General features: G+C 40.0%; 1 pseudogene; it reads left to right on the top strand.

Annotated features, from left to right (window-relative positions):
• The first annotated feature begins 406 nt into the window (after positions 1-406).
• LOC149171325 (serine/threonine protein phosphatase 2A 55 kDa regulatory subunit B alpha isoform pseudogene) lies at positions 407-1,312 on the top strand (annotated as a pseudogene).
• The last annotated feature ends 15,024 nt before the right edge of the window (positions 1,313-16,336 follow it).

Below are 16,336 nucleotides of genomic sequence, written 5' to 3'. Positions count from 1 at the left end.
GCCCAACTAAAAGGTTAAAGATTTTAAAATAAAATTTCAACACATGATTAAATTTGCAAAGTCTGGTGGCAATTGTCAATTTTTGTTGACAACTCTGCAAAGGGAAGACATTTTGGATTTTCTTGAAAATATATTTTTATGGGAGCCATTTAAGAACAAGCATCATATTTCTATAATTTTCTTTTGATGAAAACGATTTTTTGGCCAAAAATGGGTTTTTCATAAACCCTAATTGTCGCTTTTGGTTTCTATATAGAGAGGCACTTTATTTTAATTAAATAAAAAGGAGGCTCAAGGCCTAGTTCATGCCATGCATATGGCCATCAATTAAAATTACAGACCACCAAGAAGGAGTCCACCAAAGTGGGTTGAAAGTTACATTACACATTAATATCTTGGAGAAGTGATGGTGTATATTCATGCCATTGATATCATTTCGGAAATTGAGTTTGATAAGAGTGATGAGAATTTGGCTACGGGATATCATGGTTGTCATGTTGTAGTTTTTGAAAGGATAGATGGAAAAGATCCACATTCTCAAAGAGAGCTTGAAATAGGAGAAGGTCTGGTACCTAAACATCCTAAACATCGGTATAAGATAGAATGTCATAGCCATTAAACTGAGTTTTATTATTTGAAGAGCTTGGAGATAGAGGAGAAAATAAATAAGATCACGTGGTATGCATCAACAAATGGTGCCCTGTTTCTCCTCTCTACAAATTATAAAACCATAAAACTATGGAAGGTTCAGGACAAGAAGATTAGAAGAGTATGTGAAATGAATACAAGCCCTTCAACACACTTGGAAAATGGAAGTTTAGTCGGAAATATTCCTGGAGCAACTCCAAGGACAATTCCTGCTTCTAATGGCATTCCTTCACTCTTATTTCCCATGGTAGCTACCAGTGACATGACACCCATGGCCAAATGTTGTAGGGTGTACAGTCATACTCATGATTATCACATAAACTCGTTTTCAATCAATAGTGATGATGAAACTTAAATATCGGCAAATGATCTGAGAATAAATTTATGGAACTTGGAAATAAGTAATCAATGGTTCAATATTGTTGATGTTAAGCCTGCCAACATGGAGGAACTTACAGAGGTGATAACGTCAGTAGAATTCCATCCTAGTCATTGCAACATCTTTGCTTATAGCAGCTCAAAGGGCACTATTCGACTTATTGACATGCGGAAATCAGTTCTATGTGATAGACATTCAAAACTATTTGAGAAGCAGAAATCACATACACAGAAAACGCAAGCATCTCCACATCATGAATTTTGGGAATACAAAGTAAATTTTTAAAAATCCGCGATCTAGGATTTTTGCGTAATACCCCCAATTGACTTCATTTGGGAATTTTCCAAAAATTTGGACCGGTTTAAGAGATATCGCCATTTCCTCAGGAAGTATATGCCCAACATTGGTAAAATGTCTGCAACAAATTAACTTTTGTTTCTAAATTAACTAGATGGATGGCCAAATTTTTTAACTTCAAATTAAAGAAATCTGGATGACATCACAGTATAAGTTTGTAGATCCCAATATTCCAGTGGCTACACTCACTCATCATATATATATATATATATATATATATATATATATATATATATATATATATATATATATATATATATATATATATATATATATATATATATATATATATATATATATATATATATATATATATATATATATATATATGTATTGAGTTGCCTTCCATGCTTGAGAACGCAAATTGAATTCAGTGAGAAATTAAAAAAAACACCATGTGAATGTCAACCTCTCAGCAATGCATGGCACATGTTTCATGTTTATGCAGCAAATCAGTGCTCTAAGAGAAGTTTCTCAGCCAGAATACTTAACTATGAATATGACATTCCAATTGCACAGTGCTTGAAGAACTTAATTGCTTAAGGAAATCGACGGCTCACATTATTCCTCGTCCAGGTTAAAACAATCCTGCTGGCACAAAATGCACAGAGGATAAAAAAAGGAGTGATCCCGTAAGGTAGTTTTCCAAAACCATCATTCACAGGATCTACGGTCATCATTTGTTACGACAGCACTGCTATCACTTTCTAGAAACTGCCCAAGTGCCCCCGTAAGTTGTTTATGGTTTTTCTTAGCGATGTGTGTAGAGGACAAACCTTGGGTCCCACTTAACTTCCACGACTAGTTCCCCTAACCAAACCTGGGGGTTAGAGGGGGATGGAGCCCCCCCCTTCGTTGCACCAACTGCGCAGCAGGGGGGTTTGAGGGGGGCGGTTAGCCACCCTCTATGGGGTTTGAGGCAGCGCCCCAAGGAAAAAAAAAATTGGACCCTATATTAGGTGGGCAGACCTACCTATGGTTTTGTGCATGGTTTTCACACATGGTTTTGGGCACAATGGTTTTCGGTCCATGGTATTGGATGCTTCGGAATGTATATATTTATGTATTGTAACATTGAAAGGAACATAATGAAAAATCAATCAGGTAGTCCTAGTTTTGGCATCCAGGGGAAAATCTATGTGTATATTTGTTTTATGTGTTATGCTCTCACTATTGTTTATTTTCTGTGTTTTATAATTCGTATGTAGGTAATTTATGTACGAGGTTAAAACCTACATTTGGTATCAGAGTTATTTTGGCTTCAAGGGGACACCTTTGTTGCTGAGGGGTTTCGCTCAGGCCTTTGGTAGACCTTGTTCAGTGGGAGATCTGTGGGATCGATTCAGGTGGTGAAAGAAGATGGCGAGTAGTGGAAAGATAGAGATCGAGAAATTTAATGGTCAGAGTTTTGAGTTATGGAAACTCAAGATGGAGGATCTGTTGGTAGATAAAGATCAATGGATCACGGTAGATTTAGGTACTAAACCAAAGGGAGTGTCCGATGAAGAATGGAAGAAGTTGGATCAGAAGGTAAAGAGCACAATACGATTACGTGTCTCAGATTCAGTATTTTTGAATGTATCAGGGGAAGCTACAGCTAAGGATTTGTGGGACAAGTTAGGGACTTTGTACCAATCTAAGTCTCTGGTGAATAAACTGTTCCTACGGAAAAAGTTATATAACCTGAGGATGAAAGATGGAGACTCGGTGACAAAGCATCTGAACGCATTTAATATTGTGGTAAGTCAGTTATTATCTGTTGATATTAAAATTTCATATGAAGATAAGTGCATCAGTTTATTATGTTCTCTACCAGATTCGTAGGATAGTCTGGTTATTGCAATAGGTAGCAATGCAACTGCCTTGCAGTTTGATGAAATAGTCTCATCCTTACTGACGGAGGAGATGAGACAGAAAAATATGGAGAGACAAAATGGTGATGCCTTGTCTGTACGAGGAAGGTCCCAGAACTTAAACAAAAATAAGTCATCAAGTGGGAGATCTAAATCTCTAGGAAAACCTGTAAAGGTGTGCTAGAAACGCGAAAAAGAAGGGCCTTACAAAAGGGACTGTAAATCTAAAGCTCCTAACAAAGGAAAGGGATCTGATGATGCTCCTTCTGCAGAGGCAAAAACAACCTCAAATGAAGGTGGGGATGTGTACTTGGCTTCTTCAAGTACACATGTAGATCATGAGGCATGGTTGATTGACTCAGGTGCATCATTTCACTTCACTCCCCATAAAGAGTGGTTCTACGAGTATGAGAAATATGATGGTGGTGATGTCTTCTTAGGGATGACAGGAAGGCTAAAATCATTGGTCATGGAAAAGTTAAGTTTAATTTGCAAGGTGGAAGGATTAGAACACTTCCGGGTGCTCTACATATTCCTGCATTGCCAGAAATCTGATTTCTATAAGCAAGTTGGATGATGTAGGTGTAAAAATAGTGTTTGAGAAGGATACTTGCAAGATGGTTCGAGAAGCACTGGTATTTATGCCGGGAGTTTGGATTGGAAGTTTGTACAAGCTACAAGGTAGCACTATTATTTATGGGTGAAAAAGTTTTGTGGTTTCTGAAAGTGGAGCAGAAAAACTAGTGGTTTCTGGATAAAAGACCATGCTATGGCATCAAAGGCTTGGACATATTGGAGAGAAGGGCCTTCGAATACTTCATGGTAAAGGTATGGTAGAAGGTATGACTAATATCTCTCTGGATTTTGATTTCTGTGAAAATTGTGTATATGGGAAGCAGAATCAGGTGAGTTTCCCCTCTAGTGGTAAGAGGGAAAAATAGATATTATAGCTTGTGCACAGTGATGTGTTTGGACCTGTGGAGGTTCCATCACTGGGTAAGTTTGTGTACTATGTATCATTTATAGATGACTTCTCAAGGAATACATGGATATATTTCCTTAAGAAGAAATCTGAAGTCTTTGACAGGTTTAAAGAATTTAAGGCTCTGGTGGAAAACCAGACAGAGAAGAAGATAAAGATGTTGAGGACAGCTAATGGTGGAGAGTTTTGCAAGAAGGAATTTGAAGAATTCTGTAAGAAGTGTGGTATAGCATGGAAAAGACTACTCCATACACACCTAAGCAAAATGGAGTTGTAGAAAGAATGAACAAGACGTTGATGGAAAGGGAAACAAGCATGCTCAGTGGTGCCGAGTTAGGACATGAATTATGGGCAGAGGCAGTGGAGACAACATGTTACCTGGTCAACAGATCACCTTCATCAGCGTTGGAGGTTAAAACTCCACAAGAAGTATGGACTGGTAAGAAACCCTCTCTTTCACATCTGAGGGTATTTGGATGTGATGCATATGTACATGTTCCAAAGGAGAAAAGAACAAAGTTGGATAGTAAATCTGAAAAGTGCATCTTTATTGGGTATAAGGATGGTTTAAAAGGTTATAAGCTTTGGAACCCAGTAACAAGGAAGGTTGTGTATAGCCGAGGTGTGGTGTTTAGAGAGGTGAAATATGTTATTAAACATGAAGTCCAACCAAAAGAACCTAAGTAGATAGAGTTTGAGCTAAAGGAGGAAGAATTAGACTCTACAACAAAAAAGGAATCAGAAGATGAACATCCACAAACTCTGGTTGTGAGAAGATCAGTTCGAGAAAGAAGGTAGCCAGAAAGGTATAGTCCATCTACTTTCTGTTCAAATTTTTCTTTATCTATTACCGATGATGATCCTAGAACTGTGAAGGAAGTAGTAGATTCAGAAGATGGAAAACGCTGGAAAGCGGTCATGGTTGATGAAATGGCATCTTTGCACAAAAATGAGGCTTGGGATCTGGTGGAGTTGCCGGCTGGAAGGAAACCTATTGGCATCAAATGGGTGTTCAAGAAGAAGACAAATGCAGAAGGAAAGGTGGAGAAATACAAAGCTCGGTTGGTAGAAAAAGGTTATTCCCAGGTGTCGGGAATTGATTTTGGTGATATTTTTTCTCCTGTTGCCAAGGTAAGTTCTATTAGATTACTTTTATCTGTTGTTGTTGCTTATGATTTTGAGGTAGAACAGATGGATGTGAAGACAACATTTCTTCACGAGGATCTGGAAGAAGAGATCTACATGAAGCAACCTGAAGGCTTTGCGGTGAAGGGTAAGAAAGAAATGGTATGCGAGTTAAAAAAGCCTCTATATGGGTTAAAACAGTCACCAAGGATGTGGTATCAGAAATTTGATACATTTATACGGGGACTTGGCTTCACCAGAAGAAAAGCATATCACTATGTGTATTTTAAATTAATTGGTGACTATGTTATTTATCTGGTCTTGTATGTGGATGATATGTTGCTGGTTGGAAATGACAAACAAATTATCCAGGATTTGAAGACCCAATTGTCCTCCAAATTCAACATGAAAGATATTGGTGCTGCAAACTATATTTTGGGCATGGAAATTAAAAGAGATCGAGCAAAGAGGAAGCTCTGGTTAAACCAGAGGAAGTGTGTCGAGACAGTACTGCAAAGGTTTAATATGCAGGATAGTAAACTGGTGAAGGTTCCTATTCCTGTAGGTGTAAAGTTATCTGCTGAAAAGTGTCCCAAGACACAAGAAGAGGAAGAGGACATGTCCCGTGTTACATACGCAAGTGCAGTTGATAGCCTGATGTATGCAATGGTCTGTACTAGACCAGACATTGCACATGCAGTGGGAGTATTGAGCAAGTTTATATCAATACCAGGGAAGGAGCATTGGAAAGCGGTGAAGCAGGTTTTTAGGTATTTACGTGGCACTAGTGATTATGGTTTGTGCTACCAAGGAAGATCAGGATTGGACAGAGTTTTGAATATTCGTGGCTTTGTTGATGCAAACTGGGCTGGATATTTGGATTAGAGAAGATCTACAAGTGGGTATGTGTTCAACCTATTTGGAGGTGCAGTTAATTGGATGAGTAAGAAACAATTTGTAGTGGCACTATCAAATACAGCGGCAGAATACATGGCAGCCACTCATGCAAGTAAGGACGCAGTTTGGTTGCAAAGATTATGTTCAAGTATGGGGTTAGTACAGGGAGCTATAAGGATATACTTTGACAGCCAAAGTGAAATTTTCTTGGCAAAGAACCCTGTTTACCATTCAAAAAGCACATTGATGTTCAGTATCACTTTGTGAGGGATATGATAGAAGACAAAAAGTTGTTGCTGGTAAAGGTGGACACTTTGAAGAATACTGCAGATGCATTGACAAAATCTGTGAGCTTTGATAATTTCTCTTGGTGTAGAGAACAATGGGCATTGCAGGGCTGGATAAATGACTAAGCTCTCCTATGGAAAGAAAACAACTAGTGGGAGAATGTTGGGTTGTGTTATATTCTTTCCATGACTAGCTCCCCTAGCTAAATCAGGCGGTTATAGTGGGGGTGGAGCCCCCCCTTTGTTGCGCCGACTGCACCGCAGGGGGGTTTTAGGAGTGGTGGCTCTACGGGGTCTGGGGCAGTGCCCCAGGGAAAATAAATTTTGGACCCTATATTAGGTGAGCAGACCTACCTATGGTTTTGTGCATGGTTTTCGCACATGGTTTTGGGCGCGATGGTTTTCGGTCCATGGTATTGGATGCTTCGGCATGTATATATATATGTATTGTAACATTGAAAGTAACATAATGAAAAATCAATTTGGTAGTCTCGGTTTTGGGATCCAAGGAAAATTCTCCGTGTATATTTGTTTTAAGTGTTATGCTCTCACTATTGTTTATTTTCTGTGTTTTAGAATTCGTATGCAGGTGATTTATGTACGAGGTTAAAACCTACAAATGTCAACCTCTCAGCGATGCGTGGCACATGTTTCATGTTTATGTAGCAAATCGGCGTTGTAAGAGAAGTTTCTCAGCCAAAATACTTAACTATGAATATGACATTCCAATTGCATAGCGCTTGAAGAAAACTTAATTGCTTAAGGAAATTGACGGCTCACATTATTCCTCGTCCAAGTTAAAACAATCCCGCTAGCACAAAATGCATAGAGGATAAAAATGGAGTGATCCCGTAAGGCAGTTTTCCAAAACCATCATTCATAGGATCTATGGTCGTCATTTGTTACGACAGCACTACTATCACTTTCTGGAAATTGCTCAAGTGCCCCCATAAGCTATTTATGGTTTTTCTTAGCGATGTGTGTGGAGGAAAAACCTTGGGTCCCACTTAACTTCCTCTCTGGCAAAGTCAATTACATGCTTGTGTTATTGAGTTCATAAAGTTAAAAAGGGTCTCATTGTTGATTTTTGGTAGCATCGGATGTTGTCTAGCCTTGAAATTTGGAGGAGAGGCTAAGGCACATGAGACCTCCAAGACCCAAAAATAGTTTTGAGAAATTCCACCTGGATGAGGAGATATTAAAATAATTAATATTTTTAATGGGTTCCTAAGTCTAAACTTAGGAAAATAAAAATATTAATCGGTATTAATAAAGATAAGGGTGAGAAGCTTCTAAGAGACGAGGATCAAGTCTGTTTTAATCTTAGCCGTTGATTAGGGATTTAATCACAGCCATTGATTCGTCAACAGGAAAAGTATAAGAGAAGACTTGAGGATCATTTGGAAAGACACCAGTAGATACTCAGTATCTCAATGAAAATCGATTCTCAAGTAGAAGAGATCGATTTCAGAGGGAGAGTTGCAGGGTGGAGGAAGAGGAGGGCATCAACAATAGGCAGTGACAGAGGAGGAGGTGACGAAGAGACAGTACGAAACGGTGTAGAGAGAGACGCAGTACAGAGCAGAGATGCAGATCCTACGCAGGCTGACGTAGAGGGACACAGAGCCACTCAAATCCATGTTGGTCCACGCAGAGTGATGCAAGGGTGACGCAAAAGTGGGAGCGGGGTCTCCAAAGTGTCAGAAGGTCTCAAATGGAAAGTCTTAGGTGTTTTCTTTTAGTTTCTCTATAAAATCATTCCTTGTAAAAGCAATTGATGTTGAATATTAATAGAGTCCTCATATGTTGCACCGGTTTTCCCACATTGGGTTTTTCCGTGGACAATTGTCCGAAAATAGTTGTGTTGATGTGATTGGTTTTTGTGCATGTATTTTTTTTCTCTAGGTAATTGTGTGATAACTACAGTAGAATTTATTTTAATATTTATTGAAGGGATTTCATAAATAACATATTGTGAATAATAAGTAGGTGAAATAAGTAAGTTGCTACAGTAGTAGAATTTTAGTTTAGAAATTTTCACATGGTATCATAGCTGAGATCCGACAATAGGAGAGGAAAATCAATTATGCGTCAAGAGCATGATGCAGATGCATCCACTCAAGGGGACTCGCGCAGATTTCTAGAAGAATGCACAAGGGACATAAATTACGATTATTCTATGTTATCTTCCATATTGGAAGAAGAAGTCGCTTTCTTAGCAAGCTTTGCCTCCTCGGAGGTTTGGTATATAGACAGTGGAGCTTCCTGGCATATGATATGAATCCGCGATTTTTTTCAGATTATCAGGAAGAAATAATGAATTTTTAGATCACCACGGGAAATAAGGCAAAGTGTACTCCAATAGGAAGAGGTACTATATTTTTTCAAACTGAAGCAGGAGAGCGGCTTCGAGCAACCAATGTGTTGCGTGTGCCAGGATTGGGGATGAACATACTTTCCGTATCTCAACTTCAGAACAAGGACTATGACATTTTCTTCATTAAGGAGAAAGTATATGTCAAACACCCGAGTTGGAAAAAGAAGGCCCATATTGGAATCAAAAGTAACAAGTTGCAGCTAGAATCACCAATGGCACTGATAGGCAATAATGGAGACAAAGAATTGAATGAACTATGGCATAGGAGGATGGGACACTTACACCATGGGGCTCTGAGAATTCTCAGGAAAATGGTATCAGGAGTTCCAAAACTAAGTACTGAATGAGATGATCTATGCAAAGGGTGCGCTCTGGTCAAGTATGCCAAAGCAGCGTTTTTCAAAATTAACAATAGGGCTAAGAGTGTGCTATGATTGATACACTCAGACATCTGCGAATCGATGCCCACAAAAGCTTTTAGTGGTGCCGAATACTTCATCACCTTCATCGATGACCATTCCAGGAAGACTTGGACCTACTTTCTGAAAACCAAGGATGAGGTTTTCGGTTGATTCATAGAGTTCAAGGCTCCAGTGGAGAATCTGACAGGAAAGAAGATAAAAGTGTTGCGCTCAGAAAATGGTGGCGAGTATGTTGACAAGGACTTCACCGATTTTTGCGTTAAGGAAGGCATCAAAAGAGAGTGGATAGCTCCCTACAATCTGGAGCAGAATGGAGTAGTAGAAAGGAAAAACAAGACTATTATGGAAGCAACTAGGGCAATGTTGTATAATCAGGATATGGCTAAATTCCTGTGGGCAGAAGCATGCAGCATGGCAGTTTATGTCCAAAACAGGATTCCTCACAAGGCATTGGGAAAAATCACTCCGGAGAAGGTCATCACTGGGAAGACACCTGAAGTCGGTCATTTCAAGATATTTGGGAGTTTAGCATATTGTTGTATACCCGAAGAGAAGAGAAAGAAATTAGATCAAACTGTTGAGAAAGGATATCTTGTGGGATATAGCGTGAATGCTAAGGCATATAGAGTCTACCTTCCAAGGAGTAGGAAGGTAGTAGTTCGGTGAAATGTAAAGTTCATGGATGATAGAGCTTTCAGGAAATCTCGTGAAATGCCTTCCGAGGAGCAGTCGAAAGACGAGTCGTTGGTCAAACCACTTCAAGTAGCGGAAACTAATACCAGAAATTATTCTAAAGAAAAATCTTCAGAACAGGAGGAATCTCATGAAGAGGAAGAGATGATAGATGTGCCTACTACTAGTGGAAGAACGATCCGAGAACTCCGACAGATTCTATGGGATACAAAAGACTTCATTGGTGCACCCAGGAATAGTAAAAGGGAGCGAAGACAGCGAGACAGATACCAGGCCTTAGTAGCTCAGGTTGGGGAACGTTCTAGTTTTCAGGAGGCCGTTCAACATCAAGTATGGGTGGATGCTATGGTGCAGGAATACAGCTCTATAATGGTCAATGATGTCTGGGAAGTGGCACCTAGGCCTCAGGGCAGATCAGTGGTAGGTTCGAGATGGATCTACAAGATAAAATATGTTGCAGACGACAGTGTGGAGAAATACAAAGCCAGTTTTGTGGCTAAGGGGCATGCTCAGAAGGAATGGATAGACAAAAAAGAAACCTCCACCCTAGTTGCCAGGTATACTTCTATTAGAACTTTGATATCTCTTGCAGCACAGATAGGGTGGGATATTCATCATATGGATGTCAAGATGACATCCTTGAACGGGGTAATAGAAGAGGAAGTATACATTGAAAGGTCAGAAGGTTTTGAGACACGTGAGAAGAAATATCATGTATCCAGATTAAAGAAAGCCTTGTATAGACTTAAACATGCACCTAGGGCATGGTATGCTCGAATTGATGGCTACTTGCACAAGATTGGGTTCGTCAATATAGGTTTTAACCCCATACAGAAATTACCTACATACGAATTCTAAAACATAGAAAATAAACAACGCGAGAGCATAACACATAAAACACATATACACAGAGATTTTCCCCTGGATCCTAAAACCGGGACAACCAGCTTGATTTTTCATTATATTCCTTTCAATGTTACAATACATATATATAGATGCCAAAGCATCCAATACCATGGACCGAAAAACCATCGCGCCCAAAACCATGTGCGAAAATCATGCACAAAACCATAAGTGGGTCCGCCCAACCTAACATATGGTCCAAAACCAAAATTTTCTGGGGCACTGCCCTGGACCCCATAAAGTGGGGTTAGGGATACCCCTCAAACCCCCTGAGACCTCCCCCCCTCTAACCCTTGGTTAACTACGTGGGCTAGTCGTGGAAAGAATATAACACAACCCAACATTCTCCCACTTGTTGTTTTCTTTCCACAGGGGGCCACAAGAGAGCTTAGTCATTTTTCCAGCCCTGAAATGCCCATTGTCTCTCTACACCAAGAGAACTTCTCATAGCTCACAGATTTTGTCAATGCATCTACAGTATTCTTCAAAGTGTCCACCTTTACCAGCAACAACTTTTTGTCTTCTATCATATCCCTCACAAAGTGATACTGAACATCAATGTGCTTTGTCTTTGAATGATATGCGGGGTTCTTTGCCAAGAAAATTGCACTTTGGCTGTCACAAACTATCCTTATAGCTCCCTGTACTAACCCCCTACTTGAACACAATCCCTGCAACCAAATTGCTTCCTTGCTTGCATGAGTGGCTGCCATGTATTCTGTCTCTGTAGTTGATAGTGCCACTACAGATTGTTTCTTACTCATCCAACTGACTGCACCTCCAAATAGGTTAAACACATACCCACTTGTAGATCTTCTCTGATCCAGATCTCCAACCCAATCTGCATCAACAAAGCCATGAATATCCAACACTCTGTCCAATCCTGGTCTTCCTTGGTTGCACAAACCATAATCACTAGTGCCATGCAAATACCTAAAAACCCGCTTCACTGTTGTCCAATGCTCCTTTCCTAGTTTTGACATAATCCTACTCAATACTCCCACTGCATGTGTAATCTCTGGTCTAGTACAGACCATTGCATACATCAGGTTGCCGACTGCACTTGCATATGGAACATGGGACATGTCCTCTTCCTCTTCTTGTGTCTTGGGACACTGTTCAGCAAATAACTTTACACCTACAGGAATAGGAACCTTCACTGGTTTACTATCCTGCATATTAAACCTCTGCAGTATTGTCTCGACATACTTCCTCTGGTTTAACCAGAGCTTCATCCTTTCCTGGTCTCTTTTAATTTCCATGCCCAAAATGTAGTTTGCAGCACCAAGATCTTTCATGTCGAATTTGGAGGACAATTGGGTCTTCAAATCCTGGATAATTTCTTTGTCATTTCCAACCAACAACATATCATCCACATACAAGACCAAATAAATAACACGGTCACCAATTAATTTAAAATACACACAATGATCTGCTTTGCTTCTGGTGAAGCCAAGTCCCCGTATAAATGTATCAAATTTCTGATACCACATCCTTGGTCACTGTTTTAACCCTTACAGAGACTTCCTTAACTTGCATACCAGTTCTTTCTTACCCTTCACCGCAAAGCATTCAGGTTGCCTCATGTAGATTTCCTCTTCAAGATCCCCATGAAGAAATGTTGTCTTCACATCCCTCTGTTCTACCTCAAAACCAAAAGCAGCAGAAATAGATAAAAGTAATCTAATAGAAGTTACCTTTGCAACAGGAGAAAAAATATCACCAAAATCAATTCCCGCTACCAACCGAGCTTTGTATTTCTCCACCTTTCCTTCTACATTTGTCTTCTTTTTGAACACCCATTTTCTGCCAATGGGTTTCCTTCTAGCCGGCAACACCACCAGATACCAACCCTCATTTTTGTGCAAAGATGCCATTTCATCAACCATGGCCTCTTTCCAGAGTTTTCCATCCTCTGAATCTACTGCTTCCTTCACAATTCTAGGATCATCGTCAGTAATAGATAAAGCAAAATTTGAACAGAAAGCAGATGGACTATACCTTTCTGGTTGTCTTCTTTCTCGAACTGATCTTCTGACACTCGGAGTTTGTGGCTCTTCATCTTCTGATTCCTCCTCTGCTGTAGAGTCTGATTCTTCCTCCTTAAGCTCAAACTCTATCTTCTCAGGTTCCTTTGGTTGGAATTCATGTTTAATAACATCTTTTACCTCTCTGAACACCACATCTCGATTGTACACAACCTTCCATGTGACTGGGTTCCAAAGCTTATAACCCTTTAAACCATCCTTATACCCAATAAAGATGCACTTTTCAGATCTACTATCCAACTTGGTTCGTTTCTCCTTTGGAACATGTACATATGCATCACATCCAAATACCCTTAGAAGTGAAAGAGAGGTTTTCTTGCTAGTCCATACCTCTTGTGGAGTCTTATCCTCCAACGCTGATGAAGGTGACCTATTGACCAAGTAACATGCATTATCCACTGCCTCTGCCCAGAATTCCTGTCCTAACTCGGTACCATTGAGCATGCTTCTTGCCCTTTCCATCAACGTCTTATTCATTCTTTCTACAGCTCAATTTTGCTTAGGTGTATATGGAGTGGTCTTCTGTCATGCTATACCACACTTCTTATAGAATTCTTCAAATTCCTTACTGCAAAACTCTCCACCGTTATTTGTCCTCAGCACCTTTATCTTCTTCTCTGTCTGGTTTTCCACCAGAGCCTTAAATTCTTTAAACTTGTCAAAGAATTCAGATTTCGTCTTAAGGAAATATATCCATGTATTCCTTGAGAAGTCATCTATAAATGATACATAGTACACAGACTTACCCAGTAATGTAACCTTCACAGGTGCAAACACATCACTATGCACAAGCTCTAATATTTGTTTTTCCCTCTTACCACCAAAGGGGAAACTCACATGATTCTGCTTCCCATATACACAATTTTCACATAAATCAAAATCCAGAGAGCTATTACTCATACCTTCTACCATATCTTTACCATGAGGTATTCGAAGGCCCTTCTCTCCAATATGTCCAAGCCTTTGATGCCACAGCATGGTCTTTTCTCCAGAGACCACTAGATTTTCAGCTCCACTTTCAGGAACCACAGAACTGTTGCACCCATCAACAACGGTTCTACCTTGCAGCTTGTACAGAGTTCCAATCCGAACTCCCCGCATCAATACCACTGCTCCCCGAACCATCTTGCAGGTATCTTTTTCGAACACTGTCTTTACACCTGCATCATCTAATCCTTCCACCTTGCAACTTCAACTTTACTTTTCCGCAATCAACGATTCTAGCCTTCTTGTCATCCCCCAAGAAGACATCACCACCATCGTATTTCTTATACTCGCAAAACCACTCTCTATGGGGAGTGAAGTGAAAGGATGCACTTGAGTTAATCAACCACGCCTCATGATCTACATGTGTACTTGAAGAAGCCAAGTACACATCCCCACCTTCATCTGAGGTGGTTTTCGCCTCTGCAGAAGGAGCATCATCAAATCCCTTTCCTTTATTAGGAGCTTTAGATTTACAGCCCCTTTTGTAGTTCCCTTCCTTTCCACATTTCTAGCACACCACCTTTATAGGTTTTCCTGGAGATTTAGATCTCCCTCTAGATTTAGATCTCCCACTCGATGACTTATTTTTGTTTCTGTTCTAGGACCGTCCTCGTACAAACAAGGCATCATCATTCTGACTCTCCATACTTTTCCGTCTCATCTCCTCTGTCAGCAAGGCTTAAGAATATTTCATCAAACTACAAGGCAGTTGCATTGCTACCTATTGCAATAACCAGACTATCCCATGAATCTGGTAGAGAACAAAACAAACTGATGCACTTATCTTCATCTGAAATTTTAATATCAACAGATGCTAACTGACTTACCATAGTATTAAATGCGTTCAAATGCTCTGTCACCGAGTCACCATCTTTCATCCTCAAGTTATACAGCTTTTTTCGCAGGAACAATTTATTCACCAGAGACATAGATTGGTACAAAGTCCCTAACTTGTCCCACAAAGCCTTCACCGTAGCTTCCCCTGATACATTTAGCAATACTAAATCTGAGACACACAATCGTATTCTGCTCTTTGCCTTCTGATCCAACTTCTTCCATTCTTCATCGAACACTCTCGTTGGTTTAGTACCTAGATCTATCGCGATCCACTAATCTTTATCCACCAATAGATCCTCCATCTTGAGTTTCCACAACTCAAAAATCTGACCATTAAATTTCTCGATCTCTATCTTTCCACTACTCGCCATCTTCTTTTACCACCAGAATCGATCTCGCGGATCTCCCACTGAACAAGGTCTACCACAAGCCTGAACGAAACCCCTCAGCAACAAAGGCGTCCCCTTGAAGCCAACACTACTCTGATACCAAAATGTAGGTTTTAACCTCGTACAGAAATTACCTACATACGAATTCTAAAACATAGAAAATAAACAATGCGAGAGCATAACACATAAAACACATATACACAGAGATTTTCCCCTGGATCCAAAAACCGAGACTACCAGCTTGATTTTTCATTATATTCCTTTCAATGTTACAATACATATATATACACGCCGAAGCATCCAATACCATGGACCGAAAAACCATCGCATCCAAAACCATGTGTGAAAATCATGCACAAAACCATAGGTGGGTCCGCCAAACCTAACATATGGTCCAAAACCAAAATTTTCTGGGGCGCTACCCTGGACCCCATAGAGTGGGGTTATGGGTACCCATCAAACCCCCTGAGACCTCCCCCTCTCTAACCCCTGGTTAACTATGTGGGCTAGTCGTGGAAAGAATATAACTCAACCCAACAGTCAAGAGTGATGCAGACCCTAATCTCTACTATCTGGTTGTAGAGAATGAGCCTCTAATCCTAGTGTTATATATGGATGATATCTTCCTAACAGGATCATCCAGGCTCATCAAAGACTACAAGAAGAACCTAGCCACAGAATTCGACATGAAGGATTTGGGACAGATGCATTATTTCCTGGGGTTGGAAGTTTGGCAACAAAAGGGTGAGATATTCCTTGGACAAGGGAGATATGCTACATAAATCTTGAAAACTTATGGCTACTCCAATTATCACCAACTGGAAGAAGATGTATACATCAGAAGATAAAGACATTGATCCCACCTTGTACAGACATCTTATAGGGTCCCTGATGTATCTGGTCAATACCAGGCCAGACATTTGTTACGTTGTCAACACCCTCATTCAGTTCATGGTGGAACCTAAGAGGGCACATTGGGCATAAACCAAACATGTTCTCAGGTATATACAAGGAACAGTCGAGCATGGACTATTGTACACCAGAGGCAATGACATCGGGCTAAGTGGGGTCACTAACGCAGATTGGGCTGGAAGTTCAGTAGATCAGAAAAGTACAATTGGGTATTTTTTTACCATTGGATCAGGAATGACC

The sequence above is a fragment of the Pinus tabuliformis genome, chromosome 4_2 (genome assembly GCF_031772625.1).
Source record: "Pinus tabuliformis cultivar Carrire ecotype Pingquan chromosome 4_2, CPIR1, whole genome shotgun sequence".
NCBI classification, from domain to species: Eukaryota; Viridiplantae; Streptophyta; class Pinopsida; order Pinales; family Pinaceae; genus Pinus; species Pinus tabuliformis.
Note: the sequence above shows the minus strand (reverse complement) of the source record. Positions and strands in the feature narration are given on the sequence as shown.